The sequence below is a fragment of the Salmo salar genome, chromosome 09, assembly GCF_965601325.2.
Source record: "Salmo salar chromosome 09, fSalSal1, whole genome shotgun sequence".
Taxonomy (NCBI): Eukaryota; Metazoa; Chordata; class Actinopteri; order Salmoniformes; family Salmonidae; genus Salmo; species Salmo salar.
Window position 1 is genome coordinate 115,983,258 of NC_138299.1, and position 14,295 is coordinate 115,997,552.

Consider the following 14,295-nt stretch of genomic DNA (forward strand, 5'->3'; position numbering starts at 1 on the left):
AAAACTCCCCAACAGAACTACTCTCCAACAAGAATCAGAACGACACACTGAGCGTAAATATATATTGATTGCAATTGTTCCCGAATGAGTGAGCCTTCAATTGTCAATTGTTAATATTAATGAACCCTGTGTAACTTCTCAGCCGACCTTTTATGATCCATTGTTCAACAGGCTGACCTGCCTGTTTAGCCAGTAGGGCACATTCCGATACCAATCCTTTGTGACGATAATGACTGTTTGTATGTTTTTCTGTTAATTACTTAGTGTAGTAAATAAATGATTTTAAGACAATTGATGTATGGATGATTTTAGTAAAGACTGGGTTCGTGCAGATACAACAATTTACGACGTTTGGTATGAGACTGGACTAGAGGTAAAATACACCAATTAAACTAGAAGATAATCTGCCTATACTATAATAGAATAGAATATTATAGTACAGGAAAGTTATATTAGTAAAATTATAGCTTTGTAATCTGAATATTCTCCTTGGTGCCCCGATCTCCTAGTTAATTACAATTAAACGATTCATCAGTTTAATCGCGTGATAATAATTACAGAGAGCTAATTGATAAACATATCTTCCGTTTAATGGTACCCCAAAGACACGACACAATATAATAATGGATTTGAAAACTTTGTGTTGTTTTTGTTCTCTCTCACTCAAGAGATAGTTGTTTTATTAGTCATTTGAAATAAGCTCAACTACTGTTGAAATGATCATAGATCCGTGATAAAATGTCCACGTTAATAATAATTGTGATTGATTTAACGTATACAGTAGCGCCTGTTTTCAGCAGACAAGCCTTGATGTGGCTTTGATCATGTGATGGGGCTGACTAGTAAATAAATAAGTAAGACTGAAACTGGTAATGCCTTGTCCGTTTGATACCTAATAAACACAACCTTGGTCTATATAGCACCTGTCTGTGTCAGGTGGTATGTTAAACATGTTGTTCCACACTCACCGTCATCCGCATCAGAGACATTGAGAGAGAGGAAGCAGGTTCCAACAGGGCTGTCCTCTGGTACAGAGACGGAGTAAGAGTCCAGTCTGAACACTGGAAGGTTATCGTTGACATCCAGCACATTAAAATAGACCCTGACTCTGCTGGCCCCTAAGTCCCCATGCTTCACTACCACTGTCAGGATGTAGAGTCTCTGGGTTTCATAGTCCAGGGAGCGTGACAGCAGAAAGTCACCGGAGAGATGGCTGAGCAGGAACAGGCCTTCCCCGTCGTCCTCCAACACAAAGAAGGTGTTTGTCGATCCTTTGCTGTGCTCTCCTGCTTCCACGTTCCCCACTATCGTTCCTGTCAATACATGGAATTAGACAGTACACTCAGGATGAAATTCTCTGATGGGTCTGATAACTTACTATTACCAATGGCTCAGTGGGGTTAAAGTATGGTGCTGGCAACACCAGTGTTGTGTGTTCATTCCCCACTTGGGCCACGCACTCATAATTGGCAATGTTTCATCATCACCATTCTCTAACAGGAGGGAGGTGGAGCACACCAGGAGGTATTTAATCCTCTAACTGAAATAGGCAGGGAGTTGGTGGAATTTCATTTAAAACCATGAGGTTTAAAACATTAAAAGAAATACTGAGCATTAACATCTACCAATAACTTTCTAAGCCGATCAGTCAGTAGGAGTCAGCCTGAAGACTACGTAACTGAGGCATGTGACTCTGGATTAAAGAACAAACATGTATGAACAAGCTTAACTAATCAGCATTTAAATATCTGAGAGAAGGAAAGGAGTAAACACTGCTCTACCTGGTTGTGTGTCCTCTTTCACTTGAAAAGAATAGACAAGTTTGTAGAAGGACAGTGGTGTGAGGCGTCTTTGTGGAGAATGTGTAGCGCCTGGCTTGTTGTTGCCATGCCAATGAGATCTCTGATACCAGGAGGACAGAGGGTGCCGCTCCACCAAGGTCATATTGGACCACTTCTCCTGGTTGCTGGCAGCTTGGCTAGCATCGGCCATATTGGAAAATGGCACTCCATAGAAAAACATGTAGTTGACAACCTGTTAAAACAGACAAAGCACACCCCAATGAAGGCATTAGAGCGGAAACATTCGTGGCAATACAAAAAAGTTCATTGCAAACAGTGTGTGACTTTCCTTTATAAAAAAATCATACAAAACATATAATTAAATGAATGTCCAAATATGTGTGGTTAACTATTTTATATAGAAGCAATAGAATAACTACTCCAGTGTGGATACCACTATATAATTAATGTTGATATTGAGCAACATTTTGAAGGACAAAACATATATGGTAAACTGAAACCTACATCAACCGGAACAGAAGCCTCTTAGTCCCTCAGTCTGACACAAAGAGGAGAAAACAGCCTTTGTGGCATACCTTTTCTGAAGGCAGTAACATAATACTTTGAATTGGAGGCGCTGCACTTTAGCTGCTCCACTTCTTTTTTTATTTCTCTTTCACAGCACCAGAGACCAGTCTTGAATATGTTTCATTCTTCTCCTCCCCCGGGATCCTGCCTTTGACAGTCCCTATAATGCCAACCTGTTCTATTACTTCAGACAGAGTGAGAGGACTCTATAACCGTTTCTGTCTGCTGCTTTCTCAGTCTTTCAATTGGAAAACTTTTCTGTTTGAACAGGAGTTCATAGCCAGCTAACTTTAAAGGTTCAACGCAGCAGTTTGTATCTCAATATCAAATCATTTCTGGGTAACAATGAAGTACCTTACTGTAATTGTTTTCAATTCAAATGGTAAAAAATAATGTGGAAATATATAAAGTACAGGAAATCACATTTTTTTCTGCACTGCCCCTTTAGGGCAGCTATCATTGAAAATGAATGACTCAAAATGGTACATGTTTTTTTTTCCCTCATGAGAATTATGCATACATTGAAGAATAAAAAGACAAAACAATTAAAAAATTGTGGCACATTATTGGTCACTGACTGGAATTTGGAACCGACTCCAAAGCTACAGTGGACTACAACTAGGCAATACAAGACTAGACCTTTCAGGACCTCAGGTGAAGAATAGAGATAATATGAAAGCAGGTTGAATAAAACAGAAGATGTTATAGAATGCAAAATAACATGTAGGTCTATGGAGCTCTTGAAAGTCCTGAAGGATTGTCGTAATTCGAGGAAACTTACCATTAGATAAAAAATAAAAGTTTTCCATTTGATTAATGATCCAGCAGTGTCCATTTTCGTGATCAAAGACACAATCTTAACCATATGTGCGCAAAGTTACCTCTCCATTGGTGTTTTCACTCAAGTGATGATAGTGAGAAAACCGCATGCATTTAGATCACATAAATGTGTCCTGGGGGTACGGTCCGTGCTGGCGGCATTCATGTAGCCTAGTCAAATAGTTGGTTGCAGCACAGGCAAGGGGAAACTTGTTGGAGCCTATCGCGGGTGAAAAGAGCTAATAATGAGCCGAATGAGCTACAGTCACCTACAATTGAAAGTCTGCCTGAAAATGCTGACCACACCGGTCGCGTTACGTGCGCGAGCGTTGCAAAATAAATTTACACATACATGTTAAGCTTCGAACACACCGACAGCTTCATTGCATTTTGGTACAACAGAATTACATTAATTTCCAATGAAACGCTGCGTTTCAAATCAAACCAAATCAAATTGTATTAGTCACATGCACCGAATACAACAGTGAAATGTTTACTTAGGAGCCCCTAACCAACAGTGTAGTTTCAAAAAATATATGGATAAGAGATAAAAGTAACAAGTAATTAAAGGGCAGCAGTCAAAAATAACAATATGTACAGGGGGGTGCTGGTACAGAGTCATTGTGCGGGGCACCGGTTAGTTGAGGTAGTATGTACATGTAGGTAGAGTTATTAAAACTACTATGCATAGATGACAACAGACAGTGGTGTGGAGAGGAGGGGGGGGGGGGATGCAAATAGTCTGAGTAGCCATTTGACTTGATGTCCAGGAGTCTTATGGCTTGGGGGTAGAAGCTGTTAAGAAGCCTCTTGGACCTAGACTTGGCGCTCAGGTACCGCTTGTCGTGCGGTAGTAGAGAGAACAGTCTATGACTAGGGTGGCTGGAGTCTTTGACCATTTTTAGGGCCTTCCTCTGACACCGCCTGGTATAGAGGTCCTGGATGGCAGGAAGCTTGGCCCCAGTGATGTACTGGGCCGTTCACACTACCCTCTGTAATGCCTTGTGGTCGGAGGCTGAGCAGTTGCCATACCAGGCAGTGATGCAACCAGTCAGGATGCTCTCGATGGTGCAGTTGTAGAACCTTTTGATGATCTGAGGACCCATGCCAAACCTTTTCAGTCTCCTGAGGGGGAATAGGTTTTGTTGTGCCCTCTTGACGACTGTCTTGGTGTGCTTGGACCATGTTAGTTTGTTGGTGATGTGGACAACAAGGAACTTGAAGCTCTCAACCTGCTCCACTGCAGCCCCATCAATGAGAATGGGGCGTGCTCGGTCCTCTTTTTCCTTTAGTCCACAATCATCTCCTTTGTCTTGATCACGTTTTCGGGAGAGGTTGTTGTCCTGGCACCACACGGCCAGGTCTCAGACCTCCTCCCTATAGGCTGTCTCGTTGTTGTCGGTGGTCAGGCCTACCACTGTTTTGTCATCGGCAAATGTAATGATTGTGTTGGAGTCGTGCCTGGCCGTGCAGCCATGAGTGAACAGGGAGTACAGGAGCGGGCTGAACACGCACCCCTGAGGGGCCCCTGTGTTGAGGATCAGCGTGGCGGATGTGTTGTTACCTACCCTTACCACCTGGGGGCGGCCCGTCAGGAAGTCCAGAATCCAGTTGCAGAGGGAGGTGTTTAGTCCCTTAGCTTATTGATGAGCTTTGAGGGCACTATGGTGTTGAACGCTGAGCTGTAGTCAATGAATAGCATTCTCACATAGGTATTCCTTTTGTCCAGGTGGGAAAGGGCAGTGTGGAGTGCAATAGAGATTGCATCATCTATGGATCTGTTGGGGTGGTATGCAAATTGGAGTGGGTCAAGGGTTTCTGGTATAATGGTGTAGAGGTGAGCCATGACCAGCCTTTCAAAGCAGTTCATGGCTACAGATGTGAGTGCTACGGGTCGGTAGTCATTTAGGCAGGTTATCTTAGTGTTCTTGGGCACAGGGACTATGGTGGTCTGCTCAAAACATGTTTGTATTACAGACTCGGACAGGGAGAGGTTGAAAATGTCAGTCAAGACACTTGCCAGTTGGTCAGCGCATGCTCGGAGTACACGTCCTGGTAATCCGTCTGGCCCTGCGGCCTTGTGAATGTTGACCTGTTTAAAGGTCTTACTCACATCAGCTACGGAGAACGTGATCACACAGTTGTCCGGAACAGCTGATGCTCTCATGCATGCTTCAGTGTTGCTTGCCTCGAAGCAGGTATAGAAGTAATTTAGCTCGTCTGGTAGACTCGTGTCACTGGGCAGCTCGCGGCTGTGCTTCCCTTTGAAGTCTGTAATAGTTTGCAAGCCCTGCCACATCTGATGAGCGTCGGAGCCGGTGTAGTACGATTCAATCTTAGTCCTGTATTGACGCTTTGCCTGTTTGATGGTTCGTCGGAGGGCATAGCGGGATTTCTTAGAAGCGTCCGGATTAGAGTCCCGCTCCTTGAAAGCGGCAGCTCTAGCCTTTAGCTCAGTGCGGATGTTGCCTGTAATCCATGGCTTCTGGTTGGGGTATGTACGTACAGTCACTGTGGGGACGACATCATCTATGCACTTATTGATAAAGCCAGTGACTGATGTGGTGTACTCCTCAATGTGGTGTACTCCTGTGCTTCAACCTGAGGAAAAGAGCAGAGAGAGGGAAGAAATTAACCTCACTGCTCAAATTTGTTTGGTTGGTTGCTAATTGGCTACCTGCCAACTTTACGTTTTTTACTTTTCCATATTTAATGACCGTTAAATCAACAACAAAAAATCCCCCTCGCTCAAATTTTTTTCATTCAACTTTTTCACTCCAGATGCTTTATCTGGACATGGTTATACAGAACCTCCACCAGCTGAAGCTAAGTAGTAACATTAACATTAACACTATGCCATCTAATTGCAGTCGCTGTACTTATAATACACAGGAAAACTGTTGCCTTATGGTGAGGGTAGCCGTGCTGCAAGCCCAGCTTCAGATGCAATCATTAGACAATGGTAATTTAAGTGTAGGAAAGGATGAAACAGTGTCTGTGCCACCAGTAAGTACAGATAGTAGTAAAAATCACCTCGCACAGTCCCTGCAGCCGGACAATTTTCTCAAGGCTTCTGGAAGGAAATTCTGTCGGAAATACTCAACCAGTGTCACTCATTCAGCCGACAGAATCTTTCAACCAGTTCTCCCCATTAAGCAACGAGTCGGAGTCAGAGGCCGAGACTTCTCTGGTCTCTGGCCGTCGAAGCCTCCCACCATCACCTCTGACAAATTGAAAACCCTAGTCATTGGCGACTCCTTTACCCGCAGTGATAGACTTACAAATAATCATCCAGTGATCATACACTGTTTACCAGGGGGCAGGGCTACCGACATAAAGGCTAATCTGAAGAGGGTGCTGGCTAAGGCTAAAACTGGCGAGTGTAGGTTGTATTTTGTGTGATTTTGGGCGATTTTGTTATCCACGTCGGCACCAACAATGTTAGGATGAAACAGTCAGAGGTCACCAAGCACAACATAGCTTCAGCATGTAAATTAGCTAGAAAGATGTGTCGCTATTGAGGAATTGTCTCTGGCCCCCTCCCAGTTATGGGGAGTGATGAGCTCTACAGCAGTCTCACAACTCAATCGCTGGTTGAAAACAGTTTTATGTCCTTCCCAAAAGATAGAATTTGTAGATAACTCTTTCTGGGACTCATCCACCAACAGGATCAAGTCTGGCCTGCTGAGGAGTGACGGACTCCATCCTAGCTGGAGGGGTGCACTCATCTTATCTATCAACATAGACAGGGCTCTAACTCCTATAGCTCCACAATGATATAGGGTGCAGGCCAGGCAGCAGGCTGTCAGCCAGCCTGCCAGCTTAGTGGTTTCTGCCACTAGCATAGTTCGTGTAGTCAGCTCAGCTTTCCCCATTGAGACCGTGTCTGTGCCTCGATCTAGATTGGGCAAAACTAAACATGGCGGTGTTAGCTTTAGCAATCTCACTGGAATAAAGACCTCCATTCCTATCATTATTGAAAGTGATTGTGATATCTCACATCTCAAAGTAGGGCTACTTAAAGTTAGATCCCTCACTTCCAAGGCAGTTATAGTCAATGAACTAATCACTGATCATAATCTTGATGTGATTGGCCTGACTGAAACATGGCTTAAACCTGATGAATTTTCTGTGTTAAATGAGGTGCCTCCTCCTGCTTACACTAGTGACCATATCCCCTGCGCATCCCGCAAAGGCATAGGTGTTGCTAACATTTACGATAACAAATTTCTATTTACCAAAAAAAAAAGACTGAGTTTTTGTCTTTTGAGCTTCTAGTCATGAAATCTATGCAGCCTACTCAATCACTTTTTATAGCTACTGTTTACAGGCCTCCTGGGCTGTATACAGCGTCACTCACTGAGTTCCCTGAATTCCAATCGAACCATGCAGTCATTGCAGGTAATATTCTAAGTTTTGGTGACTTTAATATTGTCACGAACCGGCTCGAAGTCCGTAACAAAAAGGGAGACAACGTGGAGATAAGGAATAACAAAAGTATATTTATTTATTAAATAACCTAAATACAATTAACAATGGTGTGTGTAGTCAGTAATCAGTAGTGTAAGTGAGTGGTTGCATGCATAGATGAGGGGTGTTGAAAGGTGCCAAAGCAAACAAACAAAACGACCACAAAAATGCCTCCGTGTCATAAATTCTCAGACAACCCAAAGATTCCTAGATGCCCTTCCAGACTCCCTCCGCCTACCAAGGATGTCGAAGTACAAAAATCGGTTAACCACCTAACTGAGGATCTAAATGTAACCTTGCATAATACCCTAGATGCAGTCGCACCCCTAAAAACCAAAAACATTTGTCACAAGAACATTTGTCACTAGAACAAAAACATTTGTCACTAGCTCCCTGGTATACAGAAAATACCCGAGCTCTGAAGCAAGCTTCCAGAAAATACACGAGCTCTGAAGCAAGCTTCCAGATAATTGGAACGGAAATGGCGCTCCACCAAACTGGAAGTCTTCTGACTAGCTTGGAAAGACATTACCGTGCAATATCGAAAAGCCCTCACTGCTGCTCGATCATCCTATTTTTCCAACCTATTTCAGGAGAATAAGAACAATCCTACATTTATTTTTGATACTGTCGCAAAGCTAACTAAAACGTGGTATTCCCCAAGAGAGGATGGCTTTCACTTCAGCAGTGACGAATTCATGAACTTCTTTGACGAAAAGATCAAAACACTGCCAGGACCTAGGATCAATGGAGACATTCAAGTTTTTTAATCCTATATCCCTTGATGCTTTCATGAAAATATTCATGACCTCTAAACCTTCAAGCTGCATACTGGACCCTATTCCAACTAAACTACTGAAAGATCTGCTTCCTGTGCGTGGCCCTCCTATGTTGAACATAATAAACGGCTACCTATCCACTGGAAGTGTACCAAACTCACTAAAAGTGGCAGTAATAAAGCCTCTCTCTAAAAAGCTATCGGCCTATATCAAATCTCCCATTCCTCCCAAATGTTTTTGAAAAAGCTGTTGTGCAGCAACTCACTGCCTTCCTGAAGACAAATACTGTATCCGAAACGCTTCAGTCTGGTTTTAGACCCAATCATAGCACTGAGACTGCACTCGTGAAGGTGGAAAATGGCCTTTTAATGGCGTCAGACCCCAAGGCTGCATCTGTCCTTGTGCTCCTAGACCTTAGTGCTGCTTTTGACACCACTGATCACCACATTCTTTTTGAGAGATTGGAAACTCTAAAAGGTGTACACGGACAAGTTCTGGCCTGGTTTAGATCGTATCTGTCTAAAATACATCAGTTTGTCTCTGTGGATGGTTTGTCCATTGTAAGTTTCATTGTTCATCAAGGTTTTGTTTTAGGACCACTATTGTTTTCACTATATATTTTACCTCTTGGTGATGTAGTTTGGAAACATAATATTAACTTTCACTGCTATGCGGACGATACACAGCTGTACATGTCGATGAAACATGGTGAAGCCCCAAAATTTCCCTCCCTGTAATCCTGTGTCTCAGGCATAAGGAGGTGGATGGCGGCAAATGTTTTACTTTTAAACTCGGAGCAGAGATGCTAGTTCTAGGTCCCAAGAAGCAAAGAGATCTTCTGTTGGATCTGACAATTAATCTTGATGGTTGTACAAACTGTGAAGGACCTCAGCGTTACTCTGGACCCTGACCTCTCTTTTGACGAACATATCAAGAATATTTTAAGGACAGCTTTTTTCCGTCTTCATAATGTTTCAAAAAATGATGCAGAAAAGCTAATCCATGCTTTTGTCACTTCTTGATTAGACTACTGCAATGCTCTACTTTCCGGCTACCCGGATAAAGCACTAAATAAACTTCAGTTAGTGCTAAACACGGCTGCTAGAATCTTGACTAGAACCAAAACATTTGATCATATTACTCCAGTGCTAGCCTCTCTACACTGGCTTCCTGTTAGGGCTGATTTTAAGGTTTTACTGCTAACCTACAAAGCACTACATGGGCTTGCTCCTAACCATCTCTCCGATTTGGTCCTGCCGTACATACCTACATGTACGCTACGGTCACAAGATGCAGGCCTCCTTATTGTCCCTACAATTTCTAAGCAAGGCAGGGCTTTCTCTTATAGAGCTACATTTTGATGTAATGGTCTGCCTATCCATGTGAGAGATGCAGACTCAAACTCAACTTTTAGGTCTATTGAAGACTCATCTCTTCAGTAGGCCCTATGCTTGAGTGTAGTCTGGCCCAGGGGAGCGAAGATCTTCATGGGCTATACTCAGCCTTGTCTCAGGGTAGTAAGTTGGTGGTTTGCGGATATCCCTCTAGTGGTGTGGAGGCTGTGCTTTGGCCCTGTCCGGGGGTTGCCGGATGGGGCCACAGTGTCTCCCGACCCATCTTGTCTCAGCCTCCAGTATATATTCTGCAATAGTTTATGTGTCGGGGGGCTAGGGTCAGTCTGTTATATCTGGTGTAATTCTCCTGTCTTATCCGGTGTCGTGTGTGAATTTATGTATGCTCCCTCTAATTTTCTTTCTCTCCCTCCCCTCGGATCTGATCCCTAGGACCATGCCTCAGGACTACCTGGCCTGATGACTCCTTGCTGTCCCCAGTCCACCTGGTCGTGCTGCTGCTCCAGTTTCAACTGTTCTGCCTGCGGCTATGGAACCCTGACCTGTTCACCGGACGTGCTACCTTGTCCTGGATCTGCTGTTTTTGACTCTCTCTCCCTACCGCACGTGCTGTCTCAAACTTAGATTGCCCGGCAACGAAAAGCCAACTGGCATTTACTCCTGAGGTGCTGACCTATTGCACCCTCTACAACCACTGTGATTATTATTATTTGACCCTGTTGGTCATCAATGAACGTTTGAACATCTTGGCCATGTACTGTTATAATCTCCAGCCAGCACAGCCAGAAGAGGCCAACTGGCTAATGTAATAGCGGCTGTCAATGCAATGGCTGGTCTGGAGTTCGTCTGATGTGTACCATTATATTTCACATGATAGGCAAACCACTGTCATGCCTATTCACACAAAAAAGATATGTACACAGATAAAAGAGACAATTACCTTCAAGTAGGTCGTTTTGGTTTTATTTACCTCGTCCTCTCTTGCTCATGTCGGTAGCTACTTCCTGATATTTGATTGATGGAACAATCCAGCCAATGGTTAGGCGGCTGTGGTTTTGGCAACGGGAACTGATTGGTCAGGAGTAAAAGGTCCGCCCCCAGAGCTGTTCAAATTCAATTGTTACTTGCGAAACTCTTTACATATTTTCACAACTTTCTACAAGTTTACGAATCTCTTGGTAAAGTGACAAGAGTGACAGAACTCCGAGTGCGTGCAGATTCAAAATCTGCAAGTGTATTTTTGATTCACAGCAGAATATTCATACTCGTAAATGGACTTTTAATAATTCAGAAAATAAATTATGCTTGCAAATCTTATAGAATGTATTCAAATGTTTAGTTACAAGTTTGGGACCGTTGTTAAATCTTTCACACATCATGATACAAGCTTTTGAAATTCAATTACACATTTGCGAATCATACTTGCAACCCACAAATCTCAATCTACATTGTTAATTCATGACGGTATCTTATGGCGCTAGTACACTCTTTAAAAAAAAAAAGGTTCTGGAAAGAACCAAGAAGGCTTCTATGTTTGCTTCGTATACACTAAGTTTACATAACATTAGGAACACCTGCTTTTTCCATGACATAGACTGACCAGGTGAATCTAAAGTGAAAGCTATGATCCCTTATTGATGTCACTTGTTAAATCCACTTCAATCAGCGTAGATGCTTGGGAGGAGACAGGTTAAAGTTGGACATTTTGTAGAATAATAGTGAAGACATCAAAACTATGAAATTGTCACGCCCTGACCTGAGAGAGCCTTTTTATGTCTCTATTTAGGTTTGGTCAGGGTGTGATTTGGGTGGGCATTCTATGTCCGTGTTTCTATGTTTGGGATTTCTTTGTTTCGCCGGGTATGGCTCTCAATCAGGAACAGCTGTATATTGTTGTAGCTGATTGGGAGTCATATTTAGGCAGCCTGTTTTTCCTTTGGGTTTTGTGGGTAGATGTTTTCTGTATAGCTACTTCGCCTTATGGAACTGTGTAGTCGTTGTTTTGTTTATTTTGTAAGTGTTCACTTTTCTTAAACATTAAAAAGATGAGCATTCATGTTCCCGCTGCGTTTTGGTCCTGTGTTCACGATGACCGTTACACTACATGAGGTAAAACCAAACCAATAAATTAATCATTCTGGCCCAGCGGCCAGGGCCATGAAGATTGTAAGCTTACCATTTAGAAGAGTTGCCATTGAGTCAATTGCATCCAAACTTCCTCACAAAGGAAGCTCATCCACTGCAAGAAACTCCACAATCACTGACACATGCAGATGACTTGTTCCTAGCTACTCTGTATTCACAAGAGTGGACATTTCTTTCACTTGGTGTTTGTTTTGTCTGCCATTAAATCATGTATTTCAAATGCTCTTTACAGGAGGTATGCTTCCCCAGTCCTTTAGTGTTGCCATTGTCATGGTTTCAACTTGAATAGCCAGTTTTAGGGAAAGCTCTGTCCGAATTAGCATTTAAGCCACTCTCTGTGATTGAACCAGGCGCTACAGAAAGCCAGCTTTCTCCCACTGAACATGCGGTTTGGGTAAGTGTCAAGACAAATAGGTGCTTGATGTGATGGAACCCTGCTGGTGCTAGGCCCTGTCTCTTTTAGATCTTGTTGGTCAGCAGGCGGCGTGGGGGATGGGTGGGTATTACTGCTAGGCTCCTCAACCTTGGTGGTCAGGCTAGTAGAATGCTCCTTGAGCTCGGCATCACTCTCAGCATGGTGATCCTCAGTTTTTGTTTCCTTGACGGATTTCGGATATCCATGCTGATCAAAGCTTAGCCATTAACTAGCTATAATTATCCAGCGTTACCAAAACTTAACGAAGCTAGGTGCTAGCTAGCCTAGTAGCTGTAGCTAGCTGTCTACAAAAGTGACCAACTTTTTTCCCTCTCTGAGAGAAAAAAATTGTCAATTTGCCCCTGCCCTGGGATCCAATGAGCTTCCGAAACCAGGTAATGAAAGCGATATCTTATGACATTGCATGGCTAGGTTCCCAATTAGAATGCATTTTTGGATTTTAACTACTAAATATTGCATTATTACACCCTCCCTCCCACTCCTCAGATCATGAGTGGACACCCGGCATATAGCCTTGGTCCTGGTCTGCACTACAGCACTACTGCACCCCTGAGACACCCACAGGCCACTGCCACAGCGTCCCTGGAGAAATTAGGGTTAAGTGCCTTGCTCAAGGTCACAGTGACAGTCATTGGGCTTAATTTAGGCCTGAATCACTCATGATAGTAGCTTATCCATAGTGATTCAGTGAGTCAGCACTGTGGTCCAGTGGAACACACCCACTGTCCTCAGCCCGTGAGCGTCCCGCATAACCCAGACGTCACTTTCATTAGATGAAAGAGATGCATTTAATTTACTAATGCTTGTTTCATGTTTTATACTTAGATGTAATGTTTTTTCACTCATTATATGTTACTTCTTCATGAAGAAATAAATGCGTTGTTACTTTTTCATAAAATAAATATATTATTCCTACTTGAAATTATTTTCATGTATTAGGTTGCTTTTTCAATGAGGGAAAGAGGCTATTGAATGCAAAGAACAGGGCAGCCAAAACCCCAGAATCACTGTCTTGTCTAGTTGTTTTTCTCCCTCACCTGGACCCATGCCATATCCTTTGTGATCCTGGAAAACAATGGTCTATTTAAATATCTTCCTCTACTATTATGCCAGCGAAGGGTGATCCTGCCTTCCAGTGTCAGATGGAGAATTCATTCAGCTGCATGGCATTTACTCAGACAGATGGTGAATGGGAAGAATGGGTGAGAAAAAAATACCCAACAGTCTTTGAAGGCTATAGCTTCCAAGGGGGCCAGAGGGAGAAAACATTTGCACTGAGCTGATATTAAGAGTCTGTTTATCCCATCCTGACATCATTTAAATCTCTTTAGATATCCACATAATGAGTAAACTAATGCAACACTTCAAGCAGATATCATACAAGCTGATACGAAGCACATTTGAAGAGTTTCATTCCAAAATACTAAATATACACTGCTCAAAAAAGTAAAGGGAACACTTAAACAACACAATGTAACTCCAAATCAATCACACTTCTGTGAAATCAAACTGTCCACTTAGGAAGCAACACTGATTGACAATACATTTCACATGCTGTTGTGCAAATGGAATAGACAACAGGTGGAAATTATAGGCAATTAGCAAGACACCCCCAATAAAGGAGTGGTTCTGCAGGTGGTAAGCACAGACCACTTCTCAGTTCCTATGCTTCCTGGCTGATGTTTTGGTCATTTTTGAATGCTGGCGGTGCTTTCACTCCAGTGGTAGCATGAGACGGAGTCTACAACCCACACAAGTGCCTCAGGTAGTGCAGCTCATCCAGGATGGCACATCAATGCGAGCTGTGGCAAGAAGGTTTGCTGTATCTGTCAGCGTAGTGTCCAGAGCATGGAGGTGCTACCAGGAGACAGGCCAGTACATCAGGAGATGTGGAGGAGGCCGTAGGAGGGCAACAACCCAGCAGC

General features: G+C 43.1%; 1 non-coding gene across 1 annotated transcript; it reads right to left on the reverse strand.

Annotated features, from left to right (window-relative positions):
- Nucleotides 1–568: 568 nt before the first annotated feature.
- On the reverse strand, nt 569–3,837 carry LOC123724140 (uncharacterized). The gene is made up of 3 exons (XR_014378685.1): nt 3,151–3,837; nt 1,782–2,034; nt 569–1,313 (listed from the first exon to the last, which is right to left on the reverse strand). It is a non-coding gene; the product is annotated as an uncharacterized LOC123724140 (transcript).
- Nucleotides 3,838–14,295: the final 10,458 nt, after the last annotated feature.